Below are 22432 nucleotides of genomic sequence, written 5' to 3' on the forward strand. Positions count from 1 at the left end.
GTCAACTACATGGCAAACTTACATAGAGCATCATTTTGAGAACTGCTTATTATAGTTTAAGTCAGCCTTCCACTTCTATTTCAGTAGACTGAACTTTGTATCTCAATGCTTCAAAATCATCATTTGGGGGAGCCTTATATTTCAAAATAACATAGGTTTTGGTTTGGTTTGATTTTTTTTTTACACAGATAGCCTATCTGTTTTATACTGTAGACATGGTAATGCTTAATTCCATTAAAAGTGATGGATACAAGGACAAGTTTTCAAAAACCTATAATAACTAAATTAGCCACTCCCTGTATAGTTGCTGGATAGAAATAAAAAAACCTAGGCTGTGATTTATTTCACTCTTAAATAGATCCTTAAAATGTCAGGCAAATGGTTCTCTCATACAGCTTATTTTTCTCTGTTGACTATAAAGGGAGGCAAAGATGACTTGTTCAGCTATATAACTCTAAAATTAAGTAAGATCAACCTCTCCCTGCGCGTCCAACTCTTGCACATGCTATTTAAAATTTTAAGTTCGGTCTGTGCCAAAAACTTTCTATGCTGGAATGCACATTCTGAGAATAATCATTTTATCAGCTGTTATGTTGAACATATAATGGGATTATTTGTGCGAACATAAATAAGGGTTGAAGAATCGTGTTGTTTAGTCCAATAATACAACTGAACTCAGTAGAATAGAGCATAAAGATATATGCACTTTTTATTAGGAAATTAATCAACAGGGGATATTGATTTACAAACTAATAGATTCTGTTAGAATAGATTCTCCTAACTATAAAACTTTCAGTCTGGAGAATGTTATTTTACTTTAAAAGCATCAAAATGAATTGTCCTCTGGTTATATTTTTAAAAGCTTTACCAGTACAGAGTAAAAGAAAGTTATGTCATTTCAAGTTAATCCCTTGCCATTTAAAAAAAAAGAAGCAGAAAAGAAGCTCATAAGAATCAGTCAATTGCATGTATGGCAGTGGCAGTGCATGTACCTCAGTCTACGAGTAATGGGTTTTCTTAATAGTATACATAAGTAAGTTGGAAACTCTCTAAAGGTCATGACATATTTTGGACAATATATGAACTTAACTGCCAGACAAGGCTGAAAAATTATGGAACTGTCTGCTTCATAAATTCGCTTGTATCAGACCCCGATGCACCTGTCCAAAATTGGCAGAGATCAATAGAGGCAGAAATCTTTGCACCAAGAGGATGCTAATCTCTGAGGACTGGCCTGTTTTTCAGATTGTGAGAAATCCTGCTTTTGTTTGTCGGGCTTTTTTGTTGTTTTTGTTTCGTTTCTTACCTAGCCTGACACCTGCAGATGACTAAAGCAGCACCTTGTCGAGGGAAGCCGTCTGGCTTAAATCACCCTGTGGTCTGTATCAGCAGTGGGATGAAAACACCACTTGGAATGGAACTTAAAGGCCTGAGATTTTCACTCAAGCCATGATGATGTCTGTACAAGAGAGATATTCAGGAATGAATACAATTCGTATTGTGTGAAGTGCTGGAAATGTCTTCAGGAAGCTTTTCACTGTAAGTTCTTCTGAGTCCTCATCAGAAATCCATTGTAGCCAACTGAAAGACTGTCCTTTTCTGTGAATTTTAGCTGGACTTGTCCAAAATGTCTAGTATGAGATTTATATTCTGAAAGTGCAGTAAATTCAGTCTGCCATAAAGTGGGGACTAAATTTTGATATAATTTCTGTATTATGTGACCAACTTCCTTTGACTTTTATTGAGTTTAGATGAAGTAAAAACTCAGCAGTAGCCTGTACAGTCTTCTTCACATTTTGAATATTGGTGACCTCTTTCTATCAATACCTATAAAGATACCAGTGCCTGCCAGTTCAGAAACCATTTATGAATGTAAATTTGCCTAAACTATGAATAATCTGCTTCCAAATAATCTGTGTGAAAATCAAGAAATTGAAAAGATATCTCTTACATTGTTTTTTCTTGTTTACCTTCTCTGATTTTGAGCATATCAAAATATGCTGTCCATGCTAATCTGTCAACTGATGAATAACAGACAGCTTTAAACACTCAAAGAATATATAACTAAAATAGGCTCTGATTTTCAAATCATGACTGGTTCACCTACAGCGTAGTCCAAGGCTTAAATTATCTATTCACTTCATATCACTGGGGACAATAAATATTGGCAATCACTAGTTTGGGTGCTTTTTCTATCTCATTCAAATTGTACCACAAGGTGAGTTCTCAGCGATGAACTGAATTTCCCTGAAGTTCACAGAGCTTTCGTTATCAGCATCTCTCCCTAGCACACAGGGCCTCGCGTTGCTCACACAGACAGCACCAAAATGCACTGCAGAGCTTTTAATGCATTCTGAATAGCTCTTGTCATTCAGGATCCTTCATTTCATGTTTCAGATTTTCCCAGGGGGCTTTGATGTTAATCCATTTCACACTTCTAACACATCTGTTCTTCTTCTGGCTTTCTTATCTCTTCTGAGCATTCAAATAAAAAAAAAAAAAAAAGAAAAAAAGAAAAAAAAGTTTTAGCTGTCATTGTGCAGTTTCTGAAGCAAGACTTTAATGATGAAGCATATTCTAGCTAACTTCATTGATACTTGGTTTTAGCCACACAAGGAGTTAGCTATGCACAATATTTCCGGGCCTAACTGTTTCCCCATTATTTTGAATTTCTCTCGACTCTTTATGCATTTAAGAAACAGCTGCCTGTCACAGTCCCTAGGAATGACACTGTGGTCCAGTGATTAATTTTCAAACATCAACAGTTCAGTTTTATAAGAAGAAGACATCCATCTCCAGCAACATTAATTAAGTAGTGACCAAAAAAACTTGCACATGTAGGTGTCAATATGAAGCAAAATTCTGAGCAAACATCCTGCAGTGGTCACTTCTGGTTGTAACAGGAGTTGCCAAAATTCAATGCCCTGATCCTTGTTGTAAGATCTCACTCAAGTTACCTTTTCTTCCATCAGAAGGCCAAGGTTTAAATTGGAAATAAGTAGTATTAATAAGAAACTCAGAGAATTCATTATTGTTTTCCATCACACTAGAAGTAGGATTTATCTCATGTACCTATAACAGCTTATGTATCTAGTCAGAACTAGATGCTCAGTCTCACTCCAGAGTCGGCGGTGAAATACTGGAAGCTCTAGGTGTGTGATTCATCCCATCCTAAGATTGCTGTCTAGATAGGTGGGATGAATCACCATCTCTAGGTGTCACTTTCCATTGACACACAAAGTTTCTGGATGACAGCTTAAACTAAAAGGTTAACATTCAGGTAGCTAGAGCCAAGTAAAAATAATCCTAACTTGTGATTTTACTTTGGAGAATAAAAGAACTATTATAAATGTCCTTAAAACTTTCCTTTTTATCCTTTTTTTCCGCTATGCCTGGTTAAAGCATTAAGGCTGTTAATGATCATCCCTATTTTAAATATGAAAATGCACTATTTCATGGTTAAACTTTACAAGAAATGTTCTATTGTACAGTTGCACCTTATTTGAGGCATGTTTTGTGGGACTGACCAAAACTGGTTGTTTAACAAAGGCAGTAACTTAATAATGCTGGAAAAGAATTGTATTCAAAGCATCTCTATAGACAGGAGGTTACCTAATAACATTCTATTGTAGGCCTGTCACTGTCTATGAAAGACATGTATTATCATATAAATGAAAAGACTGCTTTATTCCATCATCCATATCCTCACTCCCCCCTAGAAAAAAAAAAAAAAGGAAAAGAAAAGTCTGTTCAGACGAAATTCTAGCAACACTAAGTTCTTTGGAAATTCTTACCAACTCTTGACAGTTCTCAAGTACTTTTAAGCCACTTCAGAATGTAACTGAAAGCAAGGCGATTGTGACGTCTTATTACTTGATGGTCAATTAATATTAAAAAGCAGAGTGATCCAATAACAGCCTGTAGATCACAGCTTTCCAATGGGATGATCGCTTCTGGCTTACTTCCGTGTCTGATGCTGTCCCATTATTCCTACTTAGCACAGGGAGCCACTTAGTCCCAGAATTGCTTGCCTTGACCATATGAAAAAAGCAGAATGTTCGAATTTGGCCATTGCAGATGAGGGTCTGCAAAGATGGTTGAAGCATTAAAGATGATTTAGGCATTAAAAAGTTTGTCATAAACAGTCCAATCTCTAGTGAACAGGGAAGTGAAAGGATGCATACAAACAGGGAGGTAATGGATCTGCCTAGAAAATCTGATTAATATAACGAAATGTTATTCACATAATCAATCCCATTTTGTTCAAAAGAAATCAACTTCTGAGCAGTAATTACATTAAATCAAAGAGAACTTTTTTATGATGGAACAATTTTCTGTCAGAAATGCTGATTTTCCAAATGAAACTCTATACCAACAACAGTGTCACTGCTATTTTCACCAAAAACCTGGTTGAGATGATTTCTATGAAGTTTCCTGTCATTGGAATTACAGCATATGGTCAAAATGAAGCACTTTGTTTTATCAGTATTAAATGCATTAATAAGGTCATGTTTATGTCTTTTTGTCAGAACTTTAGTTTTGTGGATAATGTAGGTTGCTTGGACAGTTAATTGTAATTTAGGAAAAAGACATTTCAAAACAAGTGAACTTCTGGAGGAGAGAAATTTCAAGTTTCAGTGATGATTGGATTACTCTCTTGAAACAGGATTACAGACTTAGGCCTAGAACTACTAAATTCCCAATGCTTAGGAAATTTTGGACAGCTGCCCCAAAACATTTAAAAGCCCATGTCCAAAAGTAATGAATAGGTAGAAAAACTGGGTTTACTTCTCAAAGGGAGCTTTTTATCACTGAATTTTTTATTTCACCCCAAACTGACACAAAAAAGATTAAAAGGCATTCTGTGTATATATGTGTGTGTGTATGTATATATATTTGTAAAATTCTAAGAATTGGGAAAAAAAAGGAAATAGCAAAACAACGTGGTAAAATACAGTTGACTCAAACAGGAAAATGGTTTTTATTTTGTCATATGCAGTCAAAATCCTTCATATTTTTTTGATCAGATACTGAAGTAGTTTGCGAGTTCCGATTTAGACAGCTTATCCTATCCTTCAGGGCAGGAAGATGGTGAAGGGTCTGGAGCACAAGTCTTATGAGGAGCAGCTGAGGGAGCTGGGGGTGTTCAGCCTGGAGAAAAGGAGGCTGAGGGGAGACCCTCTCGCTCTCTAGAACTGCCTGAAAGGAGGGTGTAGCGAGGTGGGGGTCGGTCTCTTCTCCCAAGTAACAAGCAATAGGACGAGAGGAAACGGCCTCAAGTTGTGCTATGGGAGGTTTAGGATGGATATTAGGAAAAAATTCTTCTCAGAAAGGATTATCAAACATTGTAACAGGCTGCCCAGGAAGTGGCTGAATCACCATCCCTGGAGGTATTAAGGAAAGTGTAGACATGGTGCTGAGGGACATTGTTTAGTAGTAGTTTTGGCAGTGTTAGCTTAAAGGTTTGACTCGATCTTAAAGGTCGCTTCCAACCTAGACAATTCTATGATTCTATGATTCATGACATTAATTGTAATTTCACAATCAATGGAATTTTTTATCTCCATTTGTAACTGAACTCCTAATTAGAACATAGTTCTCATCACACATTTCAGTGGTAAACTCAGATAATGGGGAAACTCTGAGATAGGGTCCATCAGAAAAGCCTGATTAGGATGGAAAGGAGGGTAGCAGGTAGTCAGCCATACCCGCCATCAGGTAAGGTGGTGACAAATGAGTGTTTCTAACTTCAGTTTGATCATGCAAACTGATCTGATATGAATGTTTCTGTACTAAAATGAAATAGTCTGTGCTGATTTTTCCAATGAGAAACAAGGAATTTTTGACATTTTTTCGTGATGTCTTCAAGGTGATAATTGCTTGCTACTGCTGTTAGATAACAGAGTTGCTAGTCAAGTGTCAGAAATGTCTGGTTTGAAGCTATGTTCTTCACGCTGTAGATGGTGTGTGTGTGGAGGGACGTTTAGTGTTAAGTGTCTAAAGTGCTAGTCATTTTTCTTTAACACATCCCAAGTCACTTCCTAGTGAATTGAATGACTATTAAAAACAAAACCAAAACCTGCTTCTCTGACTTATATTGGTATTTTGTCCCAGAATGGAAAAAAAAAAAAAAAAGTGGCTAGGATGTCTATGTTATTAGAATTACAAACAAATTTGAAGAGTAACGATACCTGAAGTACCTCAGCAGTGCTGTCAGTCTCTTTTGACTCTATTTGAAGCTGAAGAAACATACCGTTTCTAAAAATCATCAAGTTTCAAAGTAAGGTCTTAACTCAGTTACCCAAATTACCAAGTTACCAGTTACCCATGTGCTGAACACAGGATGACGACTCAATTTTCGGAGGATGCTAAGTGAATTTCCAGCCTGGCAAGTGATATTCTGTTTTAGGAGGTGCGGACTTTATGGTCTAAATTGAAATTTATTGTCTCCAAACCAGACAGACAGACAGAAGTTCTTCTAGGTAATTTTGATTTTAGACCCCTCCATGCTAACTAGATACTACTCACTACCCTCAGATGTGGGACCTGACCACGACCTGTGTGTTGGAAATCATCTGAGAACACACTCACAGATGCACACGCGTATAAAGAAAACAAAATGAAAAACCCTCTCAAAACAAACCATTCCTTCCAGATGAGGGTGTTGTTTTTTAGATCAGGGACCTGCGGACAGGGGAAGCGTGTGGCTGAACAGAATTTAAACGCAACCCGCTGTGGAGTTTAAGCAAGCCATAAAGCAGAAAAGCTGGCACAGAGGGGACAACTGCCACTGGATGCTGGGAAGAGAGAAGGTTTCAAAAACATTGTGAAGGCAAAGGTTGTAGAGAGGAGGAGAAGGATAGAGGCACATATTTTAAAAGGACATTTTATCCTTTGAAAACCTGTTTGCTTTGGTCTGTTACTAAAAAATTAGGACAAGGATTATTGTCCTATTCATTTCACCCTGTTTCATGGAACATTGTCCTATAAAAATAAGTTACTGTTATTATCATGATAAATAAAGGACAGATCTGAACAGCACTATAAATTTTGGTAGTTTTAGATCTATTGCATGAATTTAAATGGATGTTTTTGTCACGGTTATCTATTCCCTTGACCACTCTTTTCAAAGAATTAAGGGTACAGAATTTTAATATTCAAATAAACTGCATTTTGCAGCATCATTTCTTCAGTATTTGGAAATGCAGCAGTGCTAATAATAATGATCATGCCAAAATATAAACACTCACTATAAATAATTGTTACTAGACACAAGCAAAACACAGAACTTAGATCTTTTCCTAATCAAGCTCTTTTATCCTTGTTCAGTGAGCTGTTGGATTAGGGTGAGGATGAAGACCTTGAAAATTCTGACTTTCCAAATGATACAAAATTGCAAAGGCCTGGAGATAAAACCAGGAATCAGAGAAACGCATCTGCAAAAGAGTGCTTAGATTTTGGGAAGAATTAAAAACACAGGCTGAAAACAGTATTTTAAGAAATAATTCAGAAATTATACTGACTACACCAAGGAAAGGAAGTAACATAAAGCATTGTTACTTAGAATGAGGGAAAATCTCTGGACAGATTGCTGAGGATGATGGAAAGCAAACTGGACATATTCTGCAATGGAATAGGGACTGAACATAATGGAAAAAGACCATAATCAGGGGCCAGAAGATCAGTACTCCATTTCACAGTCTCTGACATTCTCTGTCACACACAGACATTTAAATGGCTTCCTGGTTACCAGAATCTAGGGTAAAAAGGAGGAATATTTTTGAACAGTATCCCATAAATTCCATGTCAAGATGTGTAAGGTAAAATATCAAACCAAAGCAGTCGCTTATATGACTAACAGCTATCACAGAACTACCATAGTAATGGCATGTTCTAAAAGTTACTGCCTTCCAATGTCAAGACTTTCTTAAGAAGGGTCTTTAGACACCCTGCCATGCACTTCCAAAATTAGTTTAAAGGAAGTAAAACAAAAAAGGGAATAAAATCCAGACAAGTAGCTGATAACTGTTCATAGGGGAAATAGGGAATAAATATGATTATCCACACTAAACTATGCAATTTGTGTACTATGTGGTCTGCCTAGATTTGAGCCTCATCCAAGATACTACTGTGGATGAGAAGCTGGGAATATTTTGAAACAACATGGTTATGTTTTATTTATTTTAGAGGAAAGAGGGGACATAGTGGAAGTAGTTGGATTTGGTATGAAAATGCAGTCACACAGACCAAATGCTTCAATGAAGTAGCTGGTTCGTTTGTTTGGTTGGTTGGGTTTTTTTCTGCAACTTACACTGTCAAAGACTTCGTGAGTCTTAAATTTTTGTCAAAGTTAAAATAAAAAAGCAACCACACAGCTCAAGTTAGACGAGACTCCTCAGTAGGTTATTCATCTAAATTCAAATTATTGCTCTGTCCTCACAGAGTGTCAAACCCACTCACATGTTGTTAATCTTCAGTTGTGTCTTACATTCTTACAGTTAGAGCTATTCACTCCTTTTCAATGAGTATTCAGTAGAAGAGGGTCTTGTACTTGGACCCTCCACAACATAAGTCAGTTTGACTACCTTCATGTACTATTCCAGTGAAGGATGGAAAGAGCTGCAGGAGAAAAATACTTTTTGAAATAATACGGTGTTTTGTAGATGGAAACACCCTTTCTCATCCAGCTTCTGCTAAAAAAGATCCTTGATGTTTTAGGATTGTTTCCCCTTTTCATCCTCAAGTTCCAATTCTACGCAAAATTATGTGTTGTGGCTAGAATTAAGAACCTGATCTAAATTGGCTCTGTTTTAAATTGGAAGCTGAAACAGATGACCTCCAAAGGTCTTTTCCAACCAAAGTTATTGTCTTCCTAAGGCTACTGTTCAGTATCACTTTTCATAAGCGGCCAAAAAAAAACCAGAAAGCAAAAACACAACACGATGTCTAGACTTAAACAGTCATGTCTGGTGACATGCAGTCAGATTCTCATCCAAATATACTCAGTGCTTAATGCTATAAAGTCATAATGGAGCAGGTAGGTAACCCAGAAAAGATGAAATAAATATAATTGAGATTATAGGAATAAAAGTAACATGCTCACCTTTGAAAATTAGATAAGCAGAGTTGGAAACAGCTTTAAATAGAAACAAGAGGTGCAAATGTCATATATTCTTTTTTAACATATAGCTGACCTGCATAAAAAACACCTTCACTGAATGATTCTATGCTGCATCTAGAAAGGGGCGGAAGGTTGGAAGACCTGCTTAAAGTATACCTGAATAATCCAGAAATAACATAATCACCTCAACTGTAGAAATCTTTACTTGGGAATACTTTTGGGAGTGAGTGTATGTATGTATGTATGTATTTATTTATTTATGTATTTCTTTCTTCATTTTGGAAGCCTGTTCTTCCGAAATCAGTAGAAGTTATGCTGACATTTTAATTACTGATCAAAAATGAGGACAAGAACAAGGCAATGAAAAGAAGCAAAAAACTTTCTCAACAAATAAAACATAAACGAACCCCTCTGTACCCTTTGAAAACTATTTGTCCTGTTTTGTTTTGTTGTTTTTTTTCCGAAGAGAGGCTGAATTTTTCACGAGGCTGAATTCTTCACATAATATAATGAATAGCACACGCTAAGCATTGAACAAATAGGTCTGTAATTATACTACGGGGTCTTGGTGACACTGATAAAACATTCACCATCACCCTCTCATTGGAATTAGGCTAATTATGTACATAGTTGGGTGTCCATTAATCCTATTATTATTATTATTATTTAACAGTATTATTCATAATTTAAGTTTTCCTTCCTTTAATTTCAGCCCTGTAACAGACGAGAATGTTCCATGCTTAATTAACAACCAAAAGCTTGAAAGTACAGTATAATGGGACATTATGGGGGCTCTATAGTGAGTTAATGACATAGCAACCAGCTAATGAGAATGAGGAATTTTTACAATGGCATTCTAAAATGAACGGCACAAAAGCACAAGTTGTGTCAAATAACATCATTGCCAGTACCCTTATATAGTCTTCAGACACAAGATAGAGAAACAAGATTCATACATAACCTAGCAGTGGCTTTCTTTAGTAGGAGGAAAGTTAGCTTAGTAAAGCTTGTGCTACTGCATTAGCAGTGCTGTTCTCAGTTTCTCTGGGAGCCATTCTCTTAGGCCAAAAATCTATTTCATACCAGCAAATAAAAGCAGGTACAGGGGAGAAGAAAAAGCTAAGGCTGAAAGAGTCCAAAAACAAACACTTCTTTATCAAATTGCCTTTAATTCTGGGTCATATTAGGCTTGCTTGCAGGATGGCGTTGTTCTCTACACACCACAGAAAATGTGACTTCTAAAGAAGGATACTTTACTGAACGCAGTATAATACTGATATTTAAGGGGCCTGGATTTTATTCTTATTCAGGTACAAGTTCACTGAGTAATATGCAAGAGATCTGTATACCCCCTCCTCATATGTAAAAGGGTAATAATAGTATTTTCTGCAACAAGGTGTTGCAGGGACTGTCTTCCACAATGGTTTTATGGAGGACAATGAAGAAGAAGGATTTTCAGGTAACTGATCATTCTTTGACTGCACAACAATTAAAAGCCTAGTATTTTCCACGAAGTTTTGCAGTATTAGTGCTACTGCAATTCAACCTAAATAAAACTTACTGACGTAACTATATTTTTACATTAAGTGAGTACAGTAACATACACAGAATACTCTCTGTTCTACCTAATTTAGTAGAGGCTGAACTATGAATTACATCTTTCATCTGGGAATACTTCTCTGTGCTTGTTTAAGAACAGCCAGAATTGCAATCAGCCTAAGGTATTTCTCTCTAACAGACGAAATTACTTACTTTCCCAAAATGCTTCTCTCTCCTTTGACTCAAAATGAATCCCTTATAATCCCATGTTTTGCATCAGAGACCTAACTTCGAGATGGCTATGTTTAAATTATATGAGTTCTACCCCCATGTTTACCTGATTTGCAAACTATTCAGACTCTTACTATCACTAGAGACAAGTAGGTGTGACTGCAGCTCTCATCTGATAATCCTTCCTGTGCGTAATGGAAAACTGTGTAGGAAGCAGCAGCCAAAGTAGTAACCAGGCTCTGTTGAATCATTTCTAGCTCTATTCCTATAAGTTTGTGGTCTCAAAACCTGCTCCTGAATCAAAAGGACAGACTGTAAAGACAGCTCTGATTCAAGACATGTCAAAATGGTTTTCTGCTCAGTGAAAAAAAATTATGTATTTAACTTCGAGGAGGGGAGGGAAAATATGTAAAACTTTCACCTATCTACCCCAATAATACGTGGAAAAAATAAACAGAAACATGATTAATACAGAATTGTATAAACATGTAAGTGCAAAGAATTATTGCCTCATTTTTCTGTGGGCAAAGGTGAGCTATGGGTTTTAACATATGAATAAGGCTGGATGAGAGAAATCAAAAGGCACATCATCAAGTCATGGTGTCTCTATTGGAGAACACATGCCCCTTCTTTACTGTAAGGATGAAGATGCTACAAGCAGAAAAAAAAAAAAAAAGTTGTTTTTTTTTTTTCCAGCTGGTGCTGTGTTCCTGTCTTCCTGGCATTTGTTTCAGTAATTACATTTTTCCCTTGAAGTTTCTACACTGATTTTTATCTGAGCTGAACACAGGAAAGACAAATTTTGATTTGCTATAAAGGCCTGACAAGACATGTAATTGTTTACATTTGAGAACTTAACCCTAAAACCAAAATAAAACAAAATAAAATAATTTCTTATTCAAGTGTTACTGGTCCTGTACATATTCTGCATCAAGAGAAAAAGAATTACCGCCTCTCTCGTCCCTTTGTGTAAATCAGAAATGAAAACTAAATAACTGGGCATACCATGCCAAACACTCATAAATCAAATCTGCCCCCAAATAAGCAGTATTTATAATAAAGATATGCAAATAGCATTGACAGAAGCCATGCAAATCATTTCACAAGTAAATCAGGGTAAGTGGGCAGTAATAAATTGCAGTTTGACTGGAACAGCAGAAATTTAGGTGCATTAGTGAAAGGTGGGAATGTTTTACAAGCAGATGGAAAGATGGTAATCATTTGATCAAGTGCAGCTGGACACTGTAAATTATTCCATCTTTCACTTCAGGAAGAGATACACATGTGATATTAACTTCTTCCAGATTTATTTTGTAGATCTTTTGGGTGGGAATAAGAAATGTACAGAAGTATCAACAACATCATGTAATTGAATACAAACCTAATCCAATAAATATTAGAACTAGGGAAAAAAATTCTGTTCATTATTGTGGAGTTTAGATTAAGCTCCTTCCATAATGTGTGTAGAAGGGACTTTAAGATAAGGAGCAAACTCATATGTTCCTTTCAAAATATTAATTTCTTTCCTGGCTGCATTATAGAAGAGAAAGGGAAGCAACAAGGACAACCCTGAGCAACACAGACGCGGCAGCGATTGACAAAAGAGAGGATCACTTGCTGTCTCTTTGGACAACATTTATGCTATGTTAATTCTTATATCTGATGCCTAGAAACCAGGTAACAATTATGTTAGAAACTGGAAAGACAGATAAATGAGACAATTTGATGAGGCAGAACCATGAGTTTCAACGTCAGCAAGGCTCACATGCCCCAGGTACCTAGGCTGAACTCTGTCTTTTCACACACAGACCTTTAATCTCAAATACTAAACCACTATGTTATTTGCACACAACTGTCTCTGTGGTTGATATGTATATATTCTCCTTGTGTTAGAAATGTCACGATAGAAAGATTATAACCAGCAAGTTAAAGCTTGAGGTTCTCTATTTTGCAACTGAATCCATAGTCACAGACCTACAGTGAAGCCAAAGACTCTGTTTCTAGTTATTTGGCTAGAGTTTATGACATAATTTTTGAAGTTACTTGTCAAAAGAATAGGTGAACAGTTTTTTTCAAATAAGATCCATCCCATTAAAAATTCTGCAGGGAAATATTTAAAGTAAACTTCCTGAACAAGGAGTCAGTACTTCCTTCAGAAGAGATGCAGTTTAAGGCAGCAAAACTTCGTCAGAGCTTCATTTCTCCCATACCCTCAACTCCTTACCTATTGGAAAGATAATTTTTCACTAGCTTCCTTTTTTTTTTCCCTCTCTGCCTTTTTTTTCTTTTTTCCAAGGTATAAACTTTAGTCTAATTTCTTAGGTGACTGAGATGCTAATCAAGCAACTCAAGACTGAGAGGCTAGTGAAAATAATCAAATGTGAAACTGTCCAGGGGAAACACTCCACTTTCAAGTAAAAGAGAGGAAATTGTCATTTTGAAACCACTAGAGACAGCCTTCCAGTTACAAAGAAGACCCTGGGGAGTCACTACCTGATTTGCTCTTAGTCAGGCTGGCATCTCACTGACAGGGCAATTGTAATTAGGATGAATAAAATGAGAGATGTGCCAGCTCCCCAATTTGTAATTCAGTAAGAGACATTAAAGACACAGCATTTTGTTTAATTTTTTGAAGAATCAGGCACTGTGCTAACAGGTAGCAGTACTTCCCCCTATGGGGATGACTTACATAAAATCTGAATCTCTCTCCATGCAGAGAACAAATACGATACAGGCAATGAAGCCCAGATGGTTATGTACTTCTTGTTGGAATTTTAGACAATCTTTAGCAAAAGGTATGATAGAAAATCAAATGTCAGAATTTTTTTTTAATTTCTTTCTGTGTTCAGTTATGCAAGAGGAAAACAATGGAGTTTCATTAAGATAACTGGCATCAGAATGTGATCTTTCATCTTTTCATCCAGCTAATGAAAATTACAGGGTACAGATGCATCAAAGACAGTTCTTACTTTTGCCACTAGAATCAGTAACTCCAAAATAGAGTATTTTCAGTATCATTTAAAATTCATTGCCAGGTAAAAAATCACAGTTGGTCCAGTTACATATGTAAAAACTAAAAGTTCATATTTAAGAACCGGCCTCTATTCAAAACCTCTTTCAAAGTGAGAAACCATAAGTGACTCCAATAGAGAAACAGGCACATTGGGAAAGTTTGATGTCTCATCCCCAAACATGAACTAAAAAACTCAGATAGAAACAGCAACCTCTTTAAAACAAATAAACAAACAAAAATCAACCAAACAAAAAACCCTCACCCAGATATAAGCATGGGATTGCAAAGAATAAGTGAGGATAGTTGCAAAATAATCAGTTGTTGGCTCTATGTATAATGAAACATGATTCCTCAGAGGCTGAGCTCTGGCTTTGACTATTGCAAAGCTAAAAAGTTGAGGCAAAAGTTCCAGAAGTCCGGTGAAAATTTGTATTAGAACAATTCTTTGGTATGGTTGGCTGATCCTTTGAAATCTACATGCACTCAGAAAAGCCTTCATGTCTTCAGATTTTTTTTCAAAACAAATACAAGCTTTAAGGCAGGATTTGTGTGACTGCTGGTGGGTCCATCAGCATTGCAGGGGCCACAAGCCCAAAACAATCAAGTCCTCCTCTGGCATAACAGATCAGGATGGTAAATACAACTTTAGCCATGCTCTGTCACTGAGCTTAAAACTTGGCCGTGTCCAATTTGTAGTAATGCCCGAATCTAATCCTAGTGAAGTTCCTGTCTATACTACAGATTGAAGCAGGTTTGTAAACAGGTGGGTCAGGAGACAACCCTACTGTAATTGGTCCCTCTGGCAGTTCTGCATTTGTAATGCAGTTGGACTGTCAGGGTTACCTGAAGATTTCTCTTTTCTTGGACTGTCAGTCCACTCTGTGTCACAACCATTAAATTCTGTTGATAATATCATTTTTCAAAGGGAAGGTACCTTCCTTTCTGACTTGCTCCAGCTGCCTCCATCACCTTTTTCTGTCAAGAAAGTCTGAAGAAGCCAACTGCCATATATTTCTATTACTTCCAGTTCTATGTTTACCAAATTAAATTCTGTGTGCAGCTGTGTAGGTGCCACCTATCTACCTACATACCTTACCTATCTATCTATCTATCTAGTTTTTCCCTGACTCTGGAAAATTAGCAATCCCAAACTCTGACATTAAGTCTCAGAAGTGCTGTCACCTGACTCCAGCCTCATCACAATTACATCAGGGGGTGTAAAACCAAACAAAAACAAAAACCAAAACAAAAACCAAAACAAAAACCAAAACAAAAACCAAAACAAAAACCAAAACAAAAAACCCCAAACAAAAAACCCCAAACAAAAAACCCCAAACAAAAAACCCCAAACAAAAAATCCCAAACAAAAAACCCCAAACAAAAAACCCCAAACAAAAAACCCCAAACAAAAACAACAACAACAAAAAAAGTGGACCCCTGCACCGGACATTCCCACAGTCTAAAAGGAAATTAGGAAGAGTAGATCTGTGCCTTCTGAGGGGAAAGAAGATGATGCTTTACATTTAAGCAAATGAAAAGATAACCAGAAGCTAAATCAGATGATTTCTATTAACAACAGAGGATGAAGAAAAGCTCCTTGGCTATCATATCTCAGCCCCAAATAAGTAATTCTGTTTGCAATATAATCTTTTGAGACTTTGCAGTTTGAAAATCAGGATTTAAGACATAAGAGCAAAAAATTTTTACTTCTAGTCTAGTGTCCCTCCATTACTTCATTCTTCAGAAATCAATCAAGCTGGCTAAAATCCCCTGGCAATATCCCAAGCTCTCTGCTTTTAAATCCCCCCAGTCTTGTCACCCCCTTTCACTCAGCTGAATCCTAGCAACAGTTTTGTTTCCAGTTTTTATCAACAACATGGTTAACTTTTCTACTGGAACAGGGTCTCGCAGCTCTCCTTTTAATAGCCCAGCAACCATACAAGTGTAAAATCTATTTAAGGTTTGATAGGAAATAATAATAACAGCAAATAAATAAGGCATCGCAAATTACTGCTAGCCAAAGAAGCTAGGGAGAATAAGAAGACTTGTATGAATACATCCATGGAAACTGGCTAGAGAGCAGTTAGTCCTGTTTTAATGAGCAAAAGGACAAGCTAATGATGGCTGGAAAGTAATGGGAACATTGAATTCAACACAATTCATTGTGTTCAAATGAAACCCATCTTCAACAAAATCTTTTAAAAAAATCAGTAAATAAAAGTAAAATCTTGTTAATATTACTAGACAATGAGAAAACTCCAGCAAAAACTTGACAAACTGTAAATAGTATTACCTCAGACGTGAGGAATTCTGGGTATTACGAGGAATAACGAAGTAGGACAGGAAGGCGATATTAAACACATGTAAAGGGGAGGTGAATGATTGACTTTCTAAGTGACACGATATGGGCAGATGGATGCTAAAATCTAACTTGTATACTTGACAGTTGGAGCTAACGTATATGCAGTCCTAAGTCATTAATGAATTATGAAAGATACAAGGCCATTAATCCCATTATATTTTGGATCGGTAGATAGGAGCCAGCATTTCACTCCACATGAGCACAGGATGCCAAAAGCGAGCTTGAGTCTATAAAAATACACATACATCTGCCCACTTCTGTAACTGCCCAAGAGTTTGAAGACACATTTGGACTGCATCCAGAGCTTCCCATGGAAGGATAAATAACTAACTAGGCCAAGTTACCTTCTCCACTAGATTTGAAATGCTAATTGATGCTCAAAGTTGTGTCCAAAAATCACTCTGCATCCATGTTATGCTAGCCTGCTCCTAGGTGTAGCTTTGAGTACACATCTAGGAAATGGTGATGGAGAATCTTCAGGTTCAAACCTCCACTGAAAAACAGAACCTACCTGCAACGCATATTGAGCCTGTCTTGGCCATTTGCACCCTTGGCCATTTGCATTGGTGACTGTGTCTGAATCACATGAGTTCAGGGTACCCCTTCACGGACAAAAATATCCTGTGGTGGAAGAAAAGATGTTTTTTTTAATGAGCTTGATCTTGGGGAGCCAACAGATAAATAAAGGATGCATGGGTCTGGGATCACACCAAGCCTAAGTATGATTCTTGGCCCCGAATGGTAAAGTCAATGTAGATAGCCATAAATGCTACCCACTGCCTTATTTAGAGAATCCGGCTTGTAAAAGTAATCCATTCTGTAGGGGATTACACCTGTGTACTAAGCCATGAGGATGAAAAGCTTTCCACTATTCGAATATAAATCTGGTTATTGTGTGCACAGGCTAGACACAGAACCAAGCTACTAATGTGCTTAAAATTCAGGCTCCTGATTCCAATCAGATACATCAGTTCTATTTCAAAGTATAAGAGAATAGGCTCATTTTTACCCCTGGCATAAGAATATGCAGGGGTGTAACAAATCTGGCTCCCAGTAGAGCTGGAGAATTCTGTGAAATATCTGATAAATATTTGTTCAAATGCTTTGGTCCCTGACCCAGCAAAGCATGTGTACAGATGAAAAGCAGATGAGTACACTCAGCAAAATGAAAGGAGTATCTGTAGAATTATTCACAGGTTGAAATTAAGCACACACTGAAACATTTTCCTGGGTGACACTGGTTTATGGCTGGTATGAGCATGGACTCTACACACACATAACTACTGGTACAATTTATTTCAGACAGCGAGGAATCATTGCTATTATTGTTATTACTGATACTTTGCAGCCCTTATAGTGGGTGCACTTTGACTTCTTTAATGTTTTTCCTTGATCCTAGTGTGGCTTGTTCCCATTCCCATGTATCACAAAGCAGTTTATGCTGGCATAACTGCATCTACAATAGGCACTTTTGCTGGTATTTCTGTAACAGCACATCAGGAACTGATGAGAAATAAATAAATAACAACAACAACAAAATCCTTCTTCTCCTATACGGAACATCCACACCAAACATGGAGTGCGTTCTGTCATGTCTTCCTTTTGCTTCTCAGAACGAATAAAACAACCATCAGAAAGATGCAGGCAAGACTGAACATACAAAACTGCTTCCAGACAAGAAGAGATTAAATAGACCAAAGATCTTTACCTCAGACAAAAAAGGTCTGAAAGGATTGAGAGAGGTCTCTAAATTTTGAAGAAGAATAGCAAATGAGTATTTATTGTTTCTCATGGCACAAAAATTATAGGTAGTCAAACAGAATTATCAGATGGAAAGTTCTAAAAGCAAACAAAGGAAAGCACTACTACATAAAACAATTAATTGTGTAACTTGTTGCCACAGTAACTTGCGGATGCCAACTGCATCAAGCAGATTCAAAAGACGATTAGACAAATTAATGAAAGGAAAGTTCTTTCTAAAGGATAGACAAAGATGTAAACACTCTAGGTCTCACGGCTGTGCATGGACTGAAGATGAGGAATAATGGGAAAGTATTAATCTGTGCATGCAATCTGCTTCTGAACCCTTCCAGGTCATTGTCTGTAGGATATTGGGGTTAGATTGCAGAAAGGTTTAGATCCCAGGATAAGCATGGAAACATAATTTGGCATGGCAGGCAAACATGGATAGACCTTGTCATTCTCACACTGATCTCTTTTGCAGCTATGCCTACAGCATCTTAATTTACTGTGGTTTTTAACCTGTTCTGTGACTTCACAGGACCAGTGCAAATAGGTCAGACTAAACTACAGCCCTCTGAATATTTTTTGTTTAGCCCAAATGGAGTTGGAGAGAGGTTCTGGCACTAGATGACATCTCAGCACGGATATCTAAGACAGTCCTAAAGGGAACTCTGTTCGAGGACCCCAGCTACAGTTACAGCTTAGTTCTGCCCTCCTGTGTCATATCTATTGCTTTATGGCCACCCACACCTTGGTGAAGGGATGCAAAAATACAAAGGTTTGATTTACTGTCAAAAATAGGTTCAGTGAATAGTAGCCAAATTTCCTAGAGAGCACCTCTATCTAGGTTTAGAGGACTGACATTTTAATTTCAAGTATCTTAGTTTTCCATAGGTGCCAAATTAGGAGCTACCTTACAAATCCCAACCTACTACAGTCTTTAACCTGTCCAAACTTGCCAGTATAAATGATTTAGGTTTATATTTGTAAAGGTATCTAGGTGCCATCTCAGATCCAAAATAAGCACACTCACATTCCTGACCTTTTATGCCTTTTGGTTAACATCATGGAGGAAAACACTGCCTAGAAAACCTCTGTGAAGCTGACTTCTACAGTCAAACAGCCTTCTCTTGCAAACATCTGAGAGCTTTCCAGTCTCCTTAGTTGTGATTAATGGGTCTATTCATGTGTGTAAAGTTATTAACAGAAATATTCATAGAACCAGATACTAAACCAATGAGGAATGAATTAACAGGTTAAAATGGGTGTACAGAGCTGATCAGGTTATGCTCCAGCATAACTTCTTTGTAGTGACCTAAATTATTTCTTTACAGCCTACAAAGAAAAAATAACCCCATGCAGAAAACCTTACCGCTGAGAACCCTATCTGGCTCATTGCTGGCATTTTTTTTCTCCCCCTTGTCTTGAGTTCACGTCGGCTAACAGGCAAACTCCCACTCAGCTGCTCACTCGCTTCCCCCCACACCCATCAGAAAGACAGGAGCAGGAAACAGGAAAACAAGAAACCTTGTGGGCTGAGATAAAAACAGGGAGATCACTTACCAATTACTGTCATGGTCAAAACAGATGGGAAAATGAACCAAATTTATTGCCAATTAAAACAGATATGGGTAGTGAGAAACGAAACAAACAAAACAAAACAAAAAAAAAAGACAAACCTTAAAGCAGTATCTTTCCTCTCGCTTTCCCAGAGTCTCCAGACTCCTCTACCCACCGTGCGCTGCCCAGGGAGGCAGTGAGTATGGTCAGTACCTAGCTGTTTCTCTCTGCTGCTCTTTCCCTCTCGTACTTTCCCCCTGCTCCAACGTGGGCTCTCCAGAGGCCTCAGCTCCTTCAGGAATATCGACCAGCTCTGGCACAGGATCCCCTGTGGGCTGCCGTGTGGGTACCTGCTCCAGAGCCATCTTCTCCCCAGGCTGCAGGGGGGGTCTCTGCCCTGGTCCTGGCGCACCTCCTCCCCCTCCTCCTCCTCCGGTGTTCGCGGGGCTGTTGCTCACTCTAGTTCTTCCCTCCTCCTCTCCAACTGGTGTCTTTTTTTTGCCATTTCTTAAGCATGTTTCCACAGAGGCACCGCCAGCCTCGCTGACAGGCTCAGCTGTGCCGTGTGGTGCAGCCGTTGCAGAGCCGGCTGGAACCGCCTAGACCCGGCTGGAACCGGCGGTGTGCAGTACGGGGCAGCGCCGGCCTCTCCTCACAGACACCATCCCTGCAGCCCTCCCCGCCTGCCAGCAGCCGGGCACGGCTGCCTGGTGCATTTGTGAATGCTTGCTTTCGCTGAAACTGGGAGGAAATGCCACAGAAATCCGAATCGTGACAGCACCAAGGGTAAGCACGTTAGGAAACGTTCACGCGGGAAATGTGGTTGTACCAGGCTGCCTCCACACTGCTGTGAGGGGCGCTCCGCGGGCACTGACCAGTTCACGTCTCCTACCACAAAGCAAAAGACAGTGAAAGAATACCATCACGGACACACACCAAAAAATACACTTTTGCTTCATGGTAGGTGTTTAAGGTGGAAGGAAGCCATCGGTACACAACGACCGAGGGTTTGACAACATGGCCTAACAAATAGTCTGAAATCAGACATCACGGTTCGGCTCTGGGTGAGACTAAACCAGCTCCAGAAGAAACTGCCTCTCTAGGGATATAATTGTCCACTGCTTCTTCTGAAGCAACGGGTAATCTTGGACAGAAATTACCACTAGAGGGACCACTGGTCTGATCTCTCTGAAGAAATCCAGAGTTTCTGTGCTCCCAAATGTCAGCCCAACCCCACGTGTGATCATGGTGCCTTTCTTGATGTGGTTGTCATTGGTGAAGCTGTCTCATGTGTAATTAGGCAGCCCCATCTTGCCTTCATCTATAGGTCCCTGTTTCACAGCTAGGTGATGGGGAGCAGAGAGCAAACTGCACCTTTCTTAAGGGATGTATGAAAAGATAGGACAACTTTTTCTGTGTTTCTCAACAAGGACAGAAAGGGACATTGTCCACTACACTTCAGCAGAAAACCTATAGGTTAAATATGAAGAAAAGCTTATACAGCCTCAGAGGAACAGTTCAGGCAATGGAATAAAATGACAGAAGAGCTTGTGTAAATGGGGAAATGATATTCAAGGCAGGATGTGATACCCAATTATTAGGGATGGAAAAAGTCTATGAAATCAATCCTGCCACTATGCAGGAGGATGGGGTAGCTGGCCAGAGGCCTCCATTCCAGCCTTAATAAATGTGTATAGCAGAAGACTGCATTAGCACTTAAAGGAGACACCAAGGGTGCAAGCACAGAGCCATGATATTAAAGGGCAGAGACAACACTCTATTTACAATAAAATAAACATCATTTACACATGTGTTACCCATTTAAGTGAGAAGATAGGAAATGGAAGCAGGCACTGTCAGGCTACATTTAGAAGAGATGTGTTTGATGGAACATTTCAACGTGCTTCAATTGAGACCCCTGCTACTTCCCTTTTGAAAATTGCAGAGTAAAATGTGCTGGTGAATTGTAAAGGTTTCATCCCCCTTGATGTATTTTTATTGAACACGACTTGCAGGCTTCAAATTTTAATATTCTGTCCCTAGACTGCTGTCACTCACCATATCACACTTCTCAATTCACAGGGGTTAGGGTTTGGGGGAAAACAGCCCAGACATAGTCATTAGGACACTTTGTTTATCATAGGACTATATTGTCAAAATGTAAATTTATATTTTGTAATTTCCATGGGAAATAAAAAGATAGCATTTAAAAGCAAAAACATAAAAGAATCTGTTTGTTTTTTTTTTCACTAACTGCCATGCTCTATCAAAAATACGAAGTATTTTCTGATTATATTCCATCTATTTCCCAAGTGCTTCTCCTTCTTAAGAACTTTTTCATCAGGGTTTCAGAATAATTTCATGCCTTTCTTTCCCCCCTAAGCCATCCAGTGTGTAAACCTACAGATGGCAGCGTCCTTCTCAGACGTCATTTTCATTGCTACTAACTTCTGTGCCTCTGGAGGAGGCCAGCTTATGGTACTGTTATGCCACTAATGAGTCTCCCATCTCTTCAGCAGTAAACAGTCTTTTTACTAGTCAATATTTGTGCTGCATTGTGCACACAACGCCCTATGAATCTTGCCCCTGCTAGTGAGCACATTTTATGAATCTGAATAGTTTTTTTGTTGTCTTCCAGAGACTCAGGATTACTGGCCTTTTTTTTGTATATCTGCAACATTTTTTGTACTTAGATCATAAATTTTCAATGATAAATGCATGCTTGTGGCAGTGGGCAATCTAACTATCTATATTATTTATTCAGTCTCTCTGGAGCAAAAGCTAAATATATTGGCTTTTGACTGGTTAGGCGTGCTCAGTCCCTGTGATTCTACCTAGAATAAAACACATAGTTAGGTGATTT

At 38.2% G+C, this 22432-nt stretch overlaps 1 long non-coding RNA gene across 1 annotated transcript; it reads right to left on the minus strand.

The window, feature by feature from the left end:
- Nucleotides 1-685: 685 nt before the first annotated feature.
- LOC141736038 (uncharacterized) lies at nucleotides 686-20166 on the minus strand. Its single transcript, XR_012584888.1, has 3 exons — nucleotides 19689-20166; nucleotides 16778-16887; nucleotides 686-2475 (listed from the first exon to the last, which is right to left on the minus strand). It is a non-coding gene; the product is annotated as an uncharacterized LOC141736038 (long non-coding RNA).
- Nucleotides 20167-22432: the final 2266 nt, after the last annotated feature.

Source organism: Larus michahellis, chromosome Z (assembly GCF_964199755.1).
Source record: "Larus michahellis chromosome Z, bLarMic1.1, whole genome shotgun sequence".
In the NCBI taxonomy this organism is placed as follows: Eukaryota; Metazoa; Chordata; class Aves; order Charadriiformes; family Laridae; genus Larus; species Larus michahellis.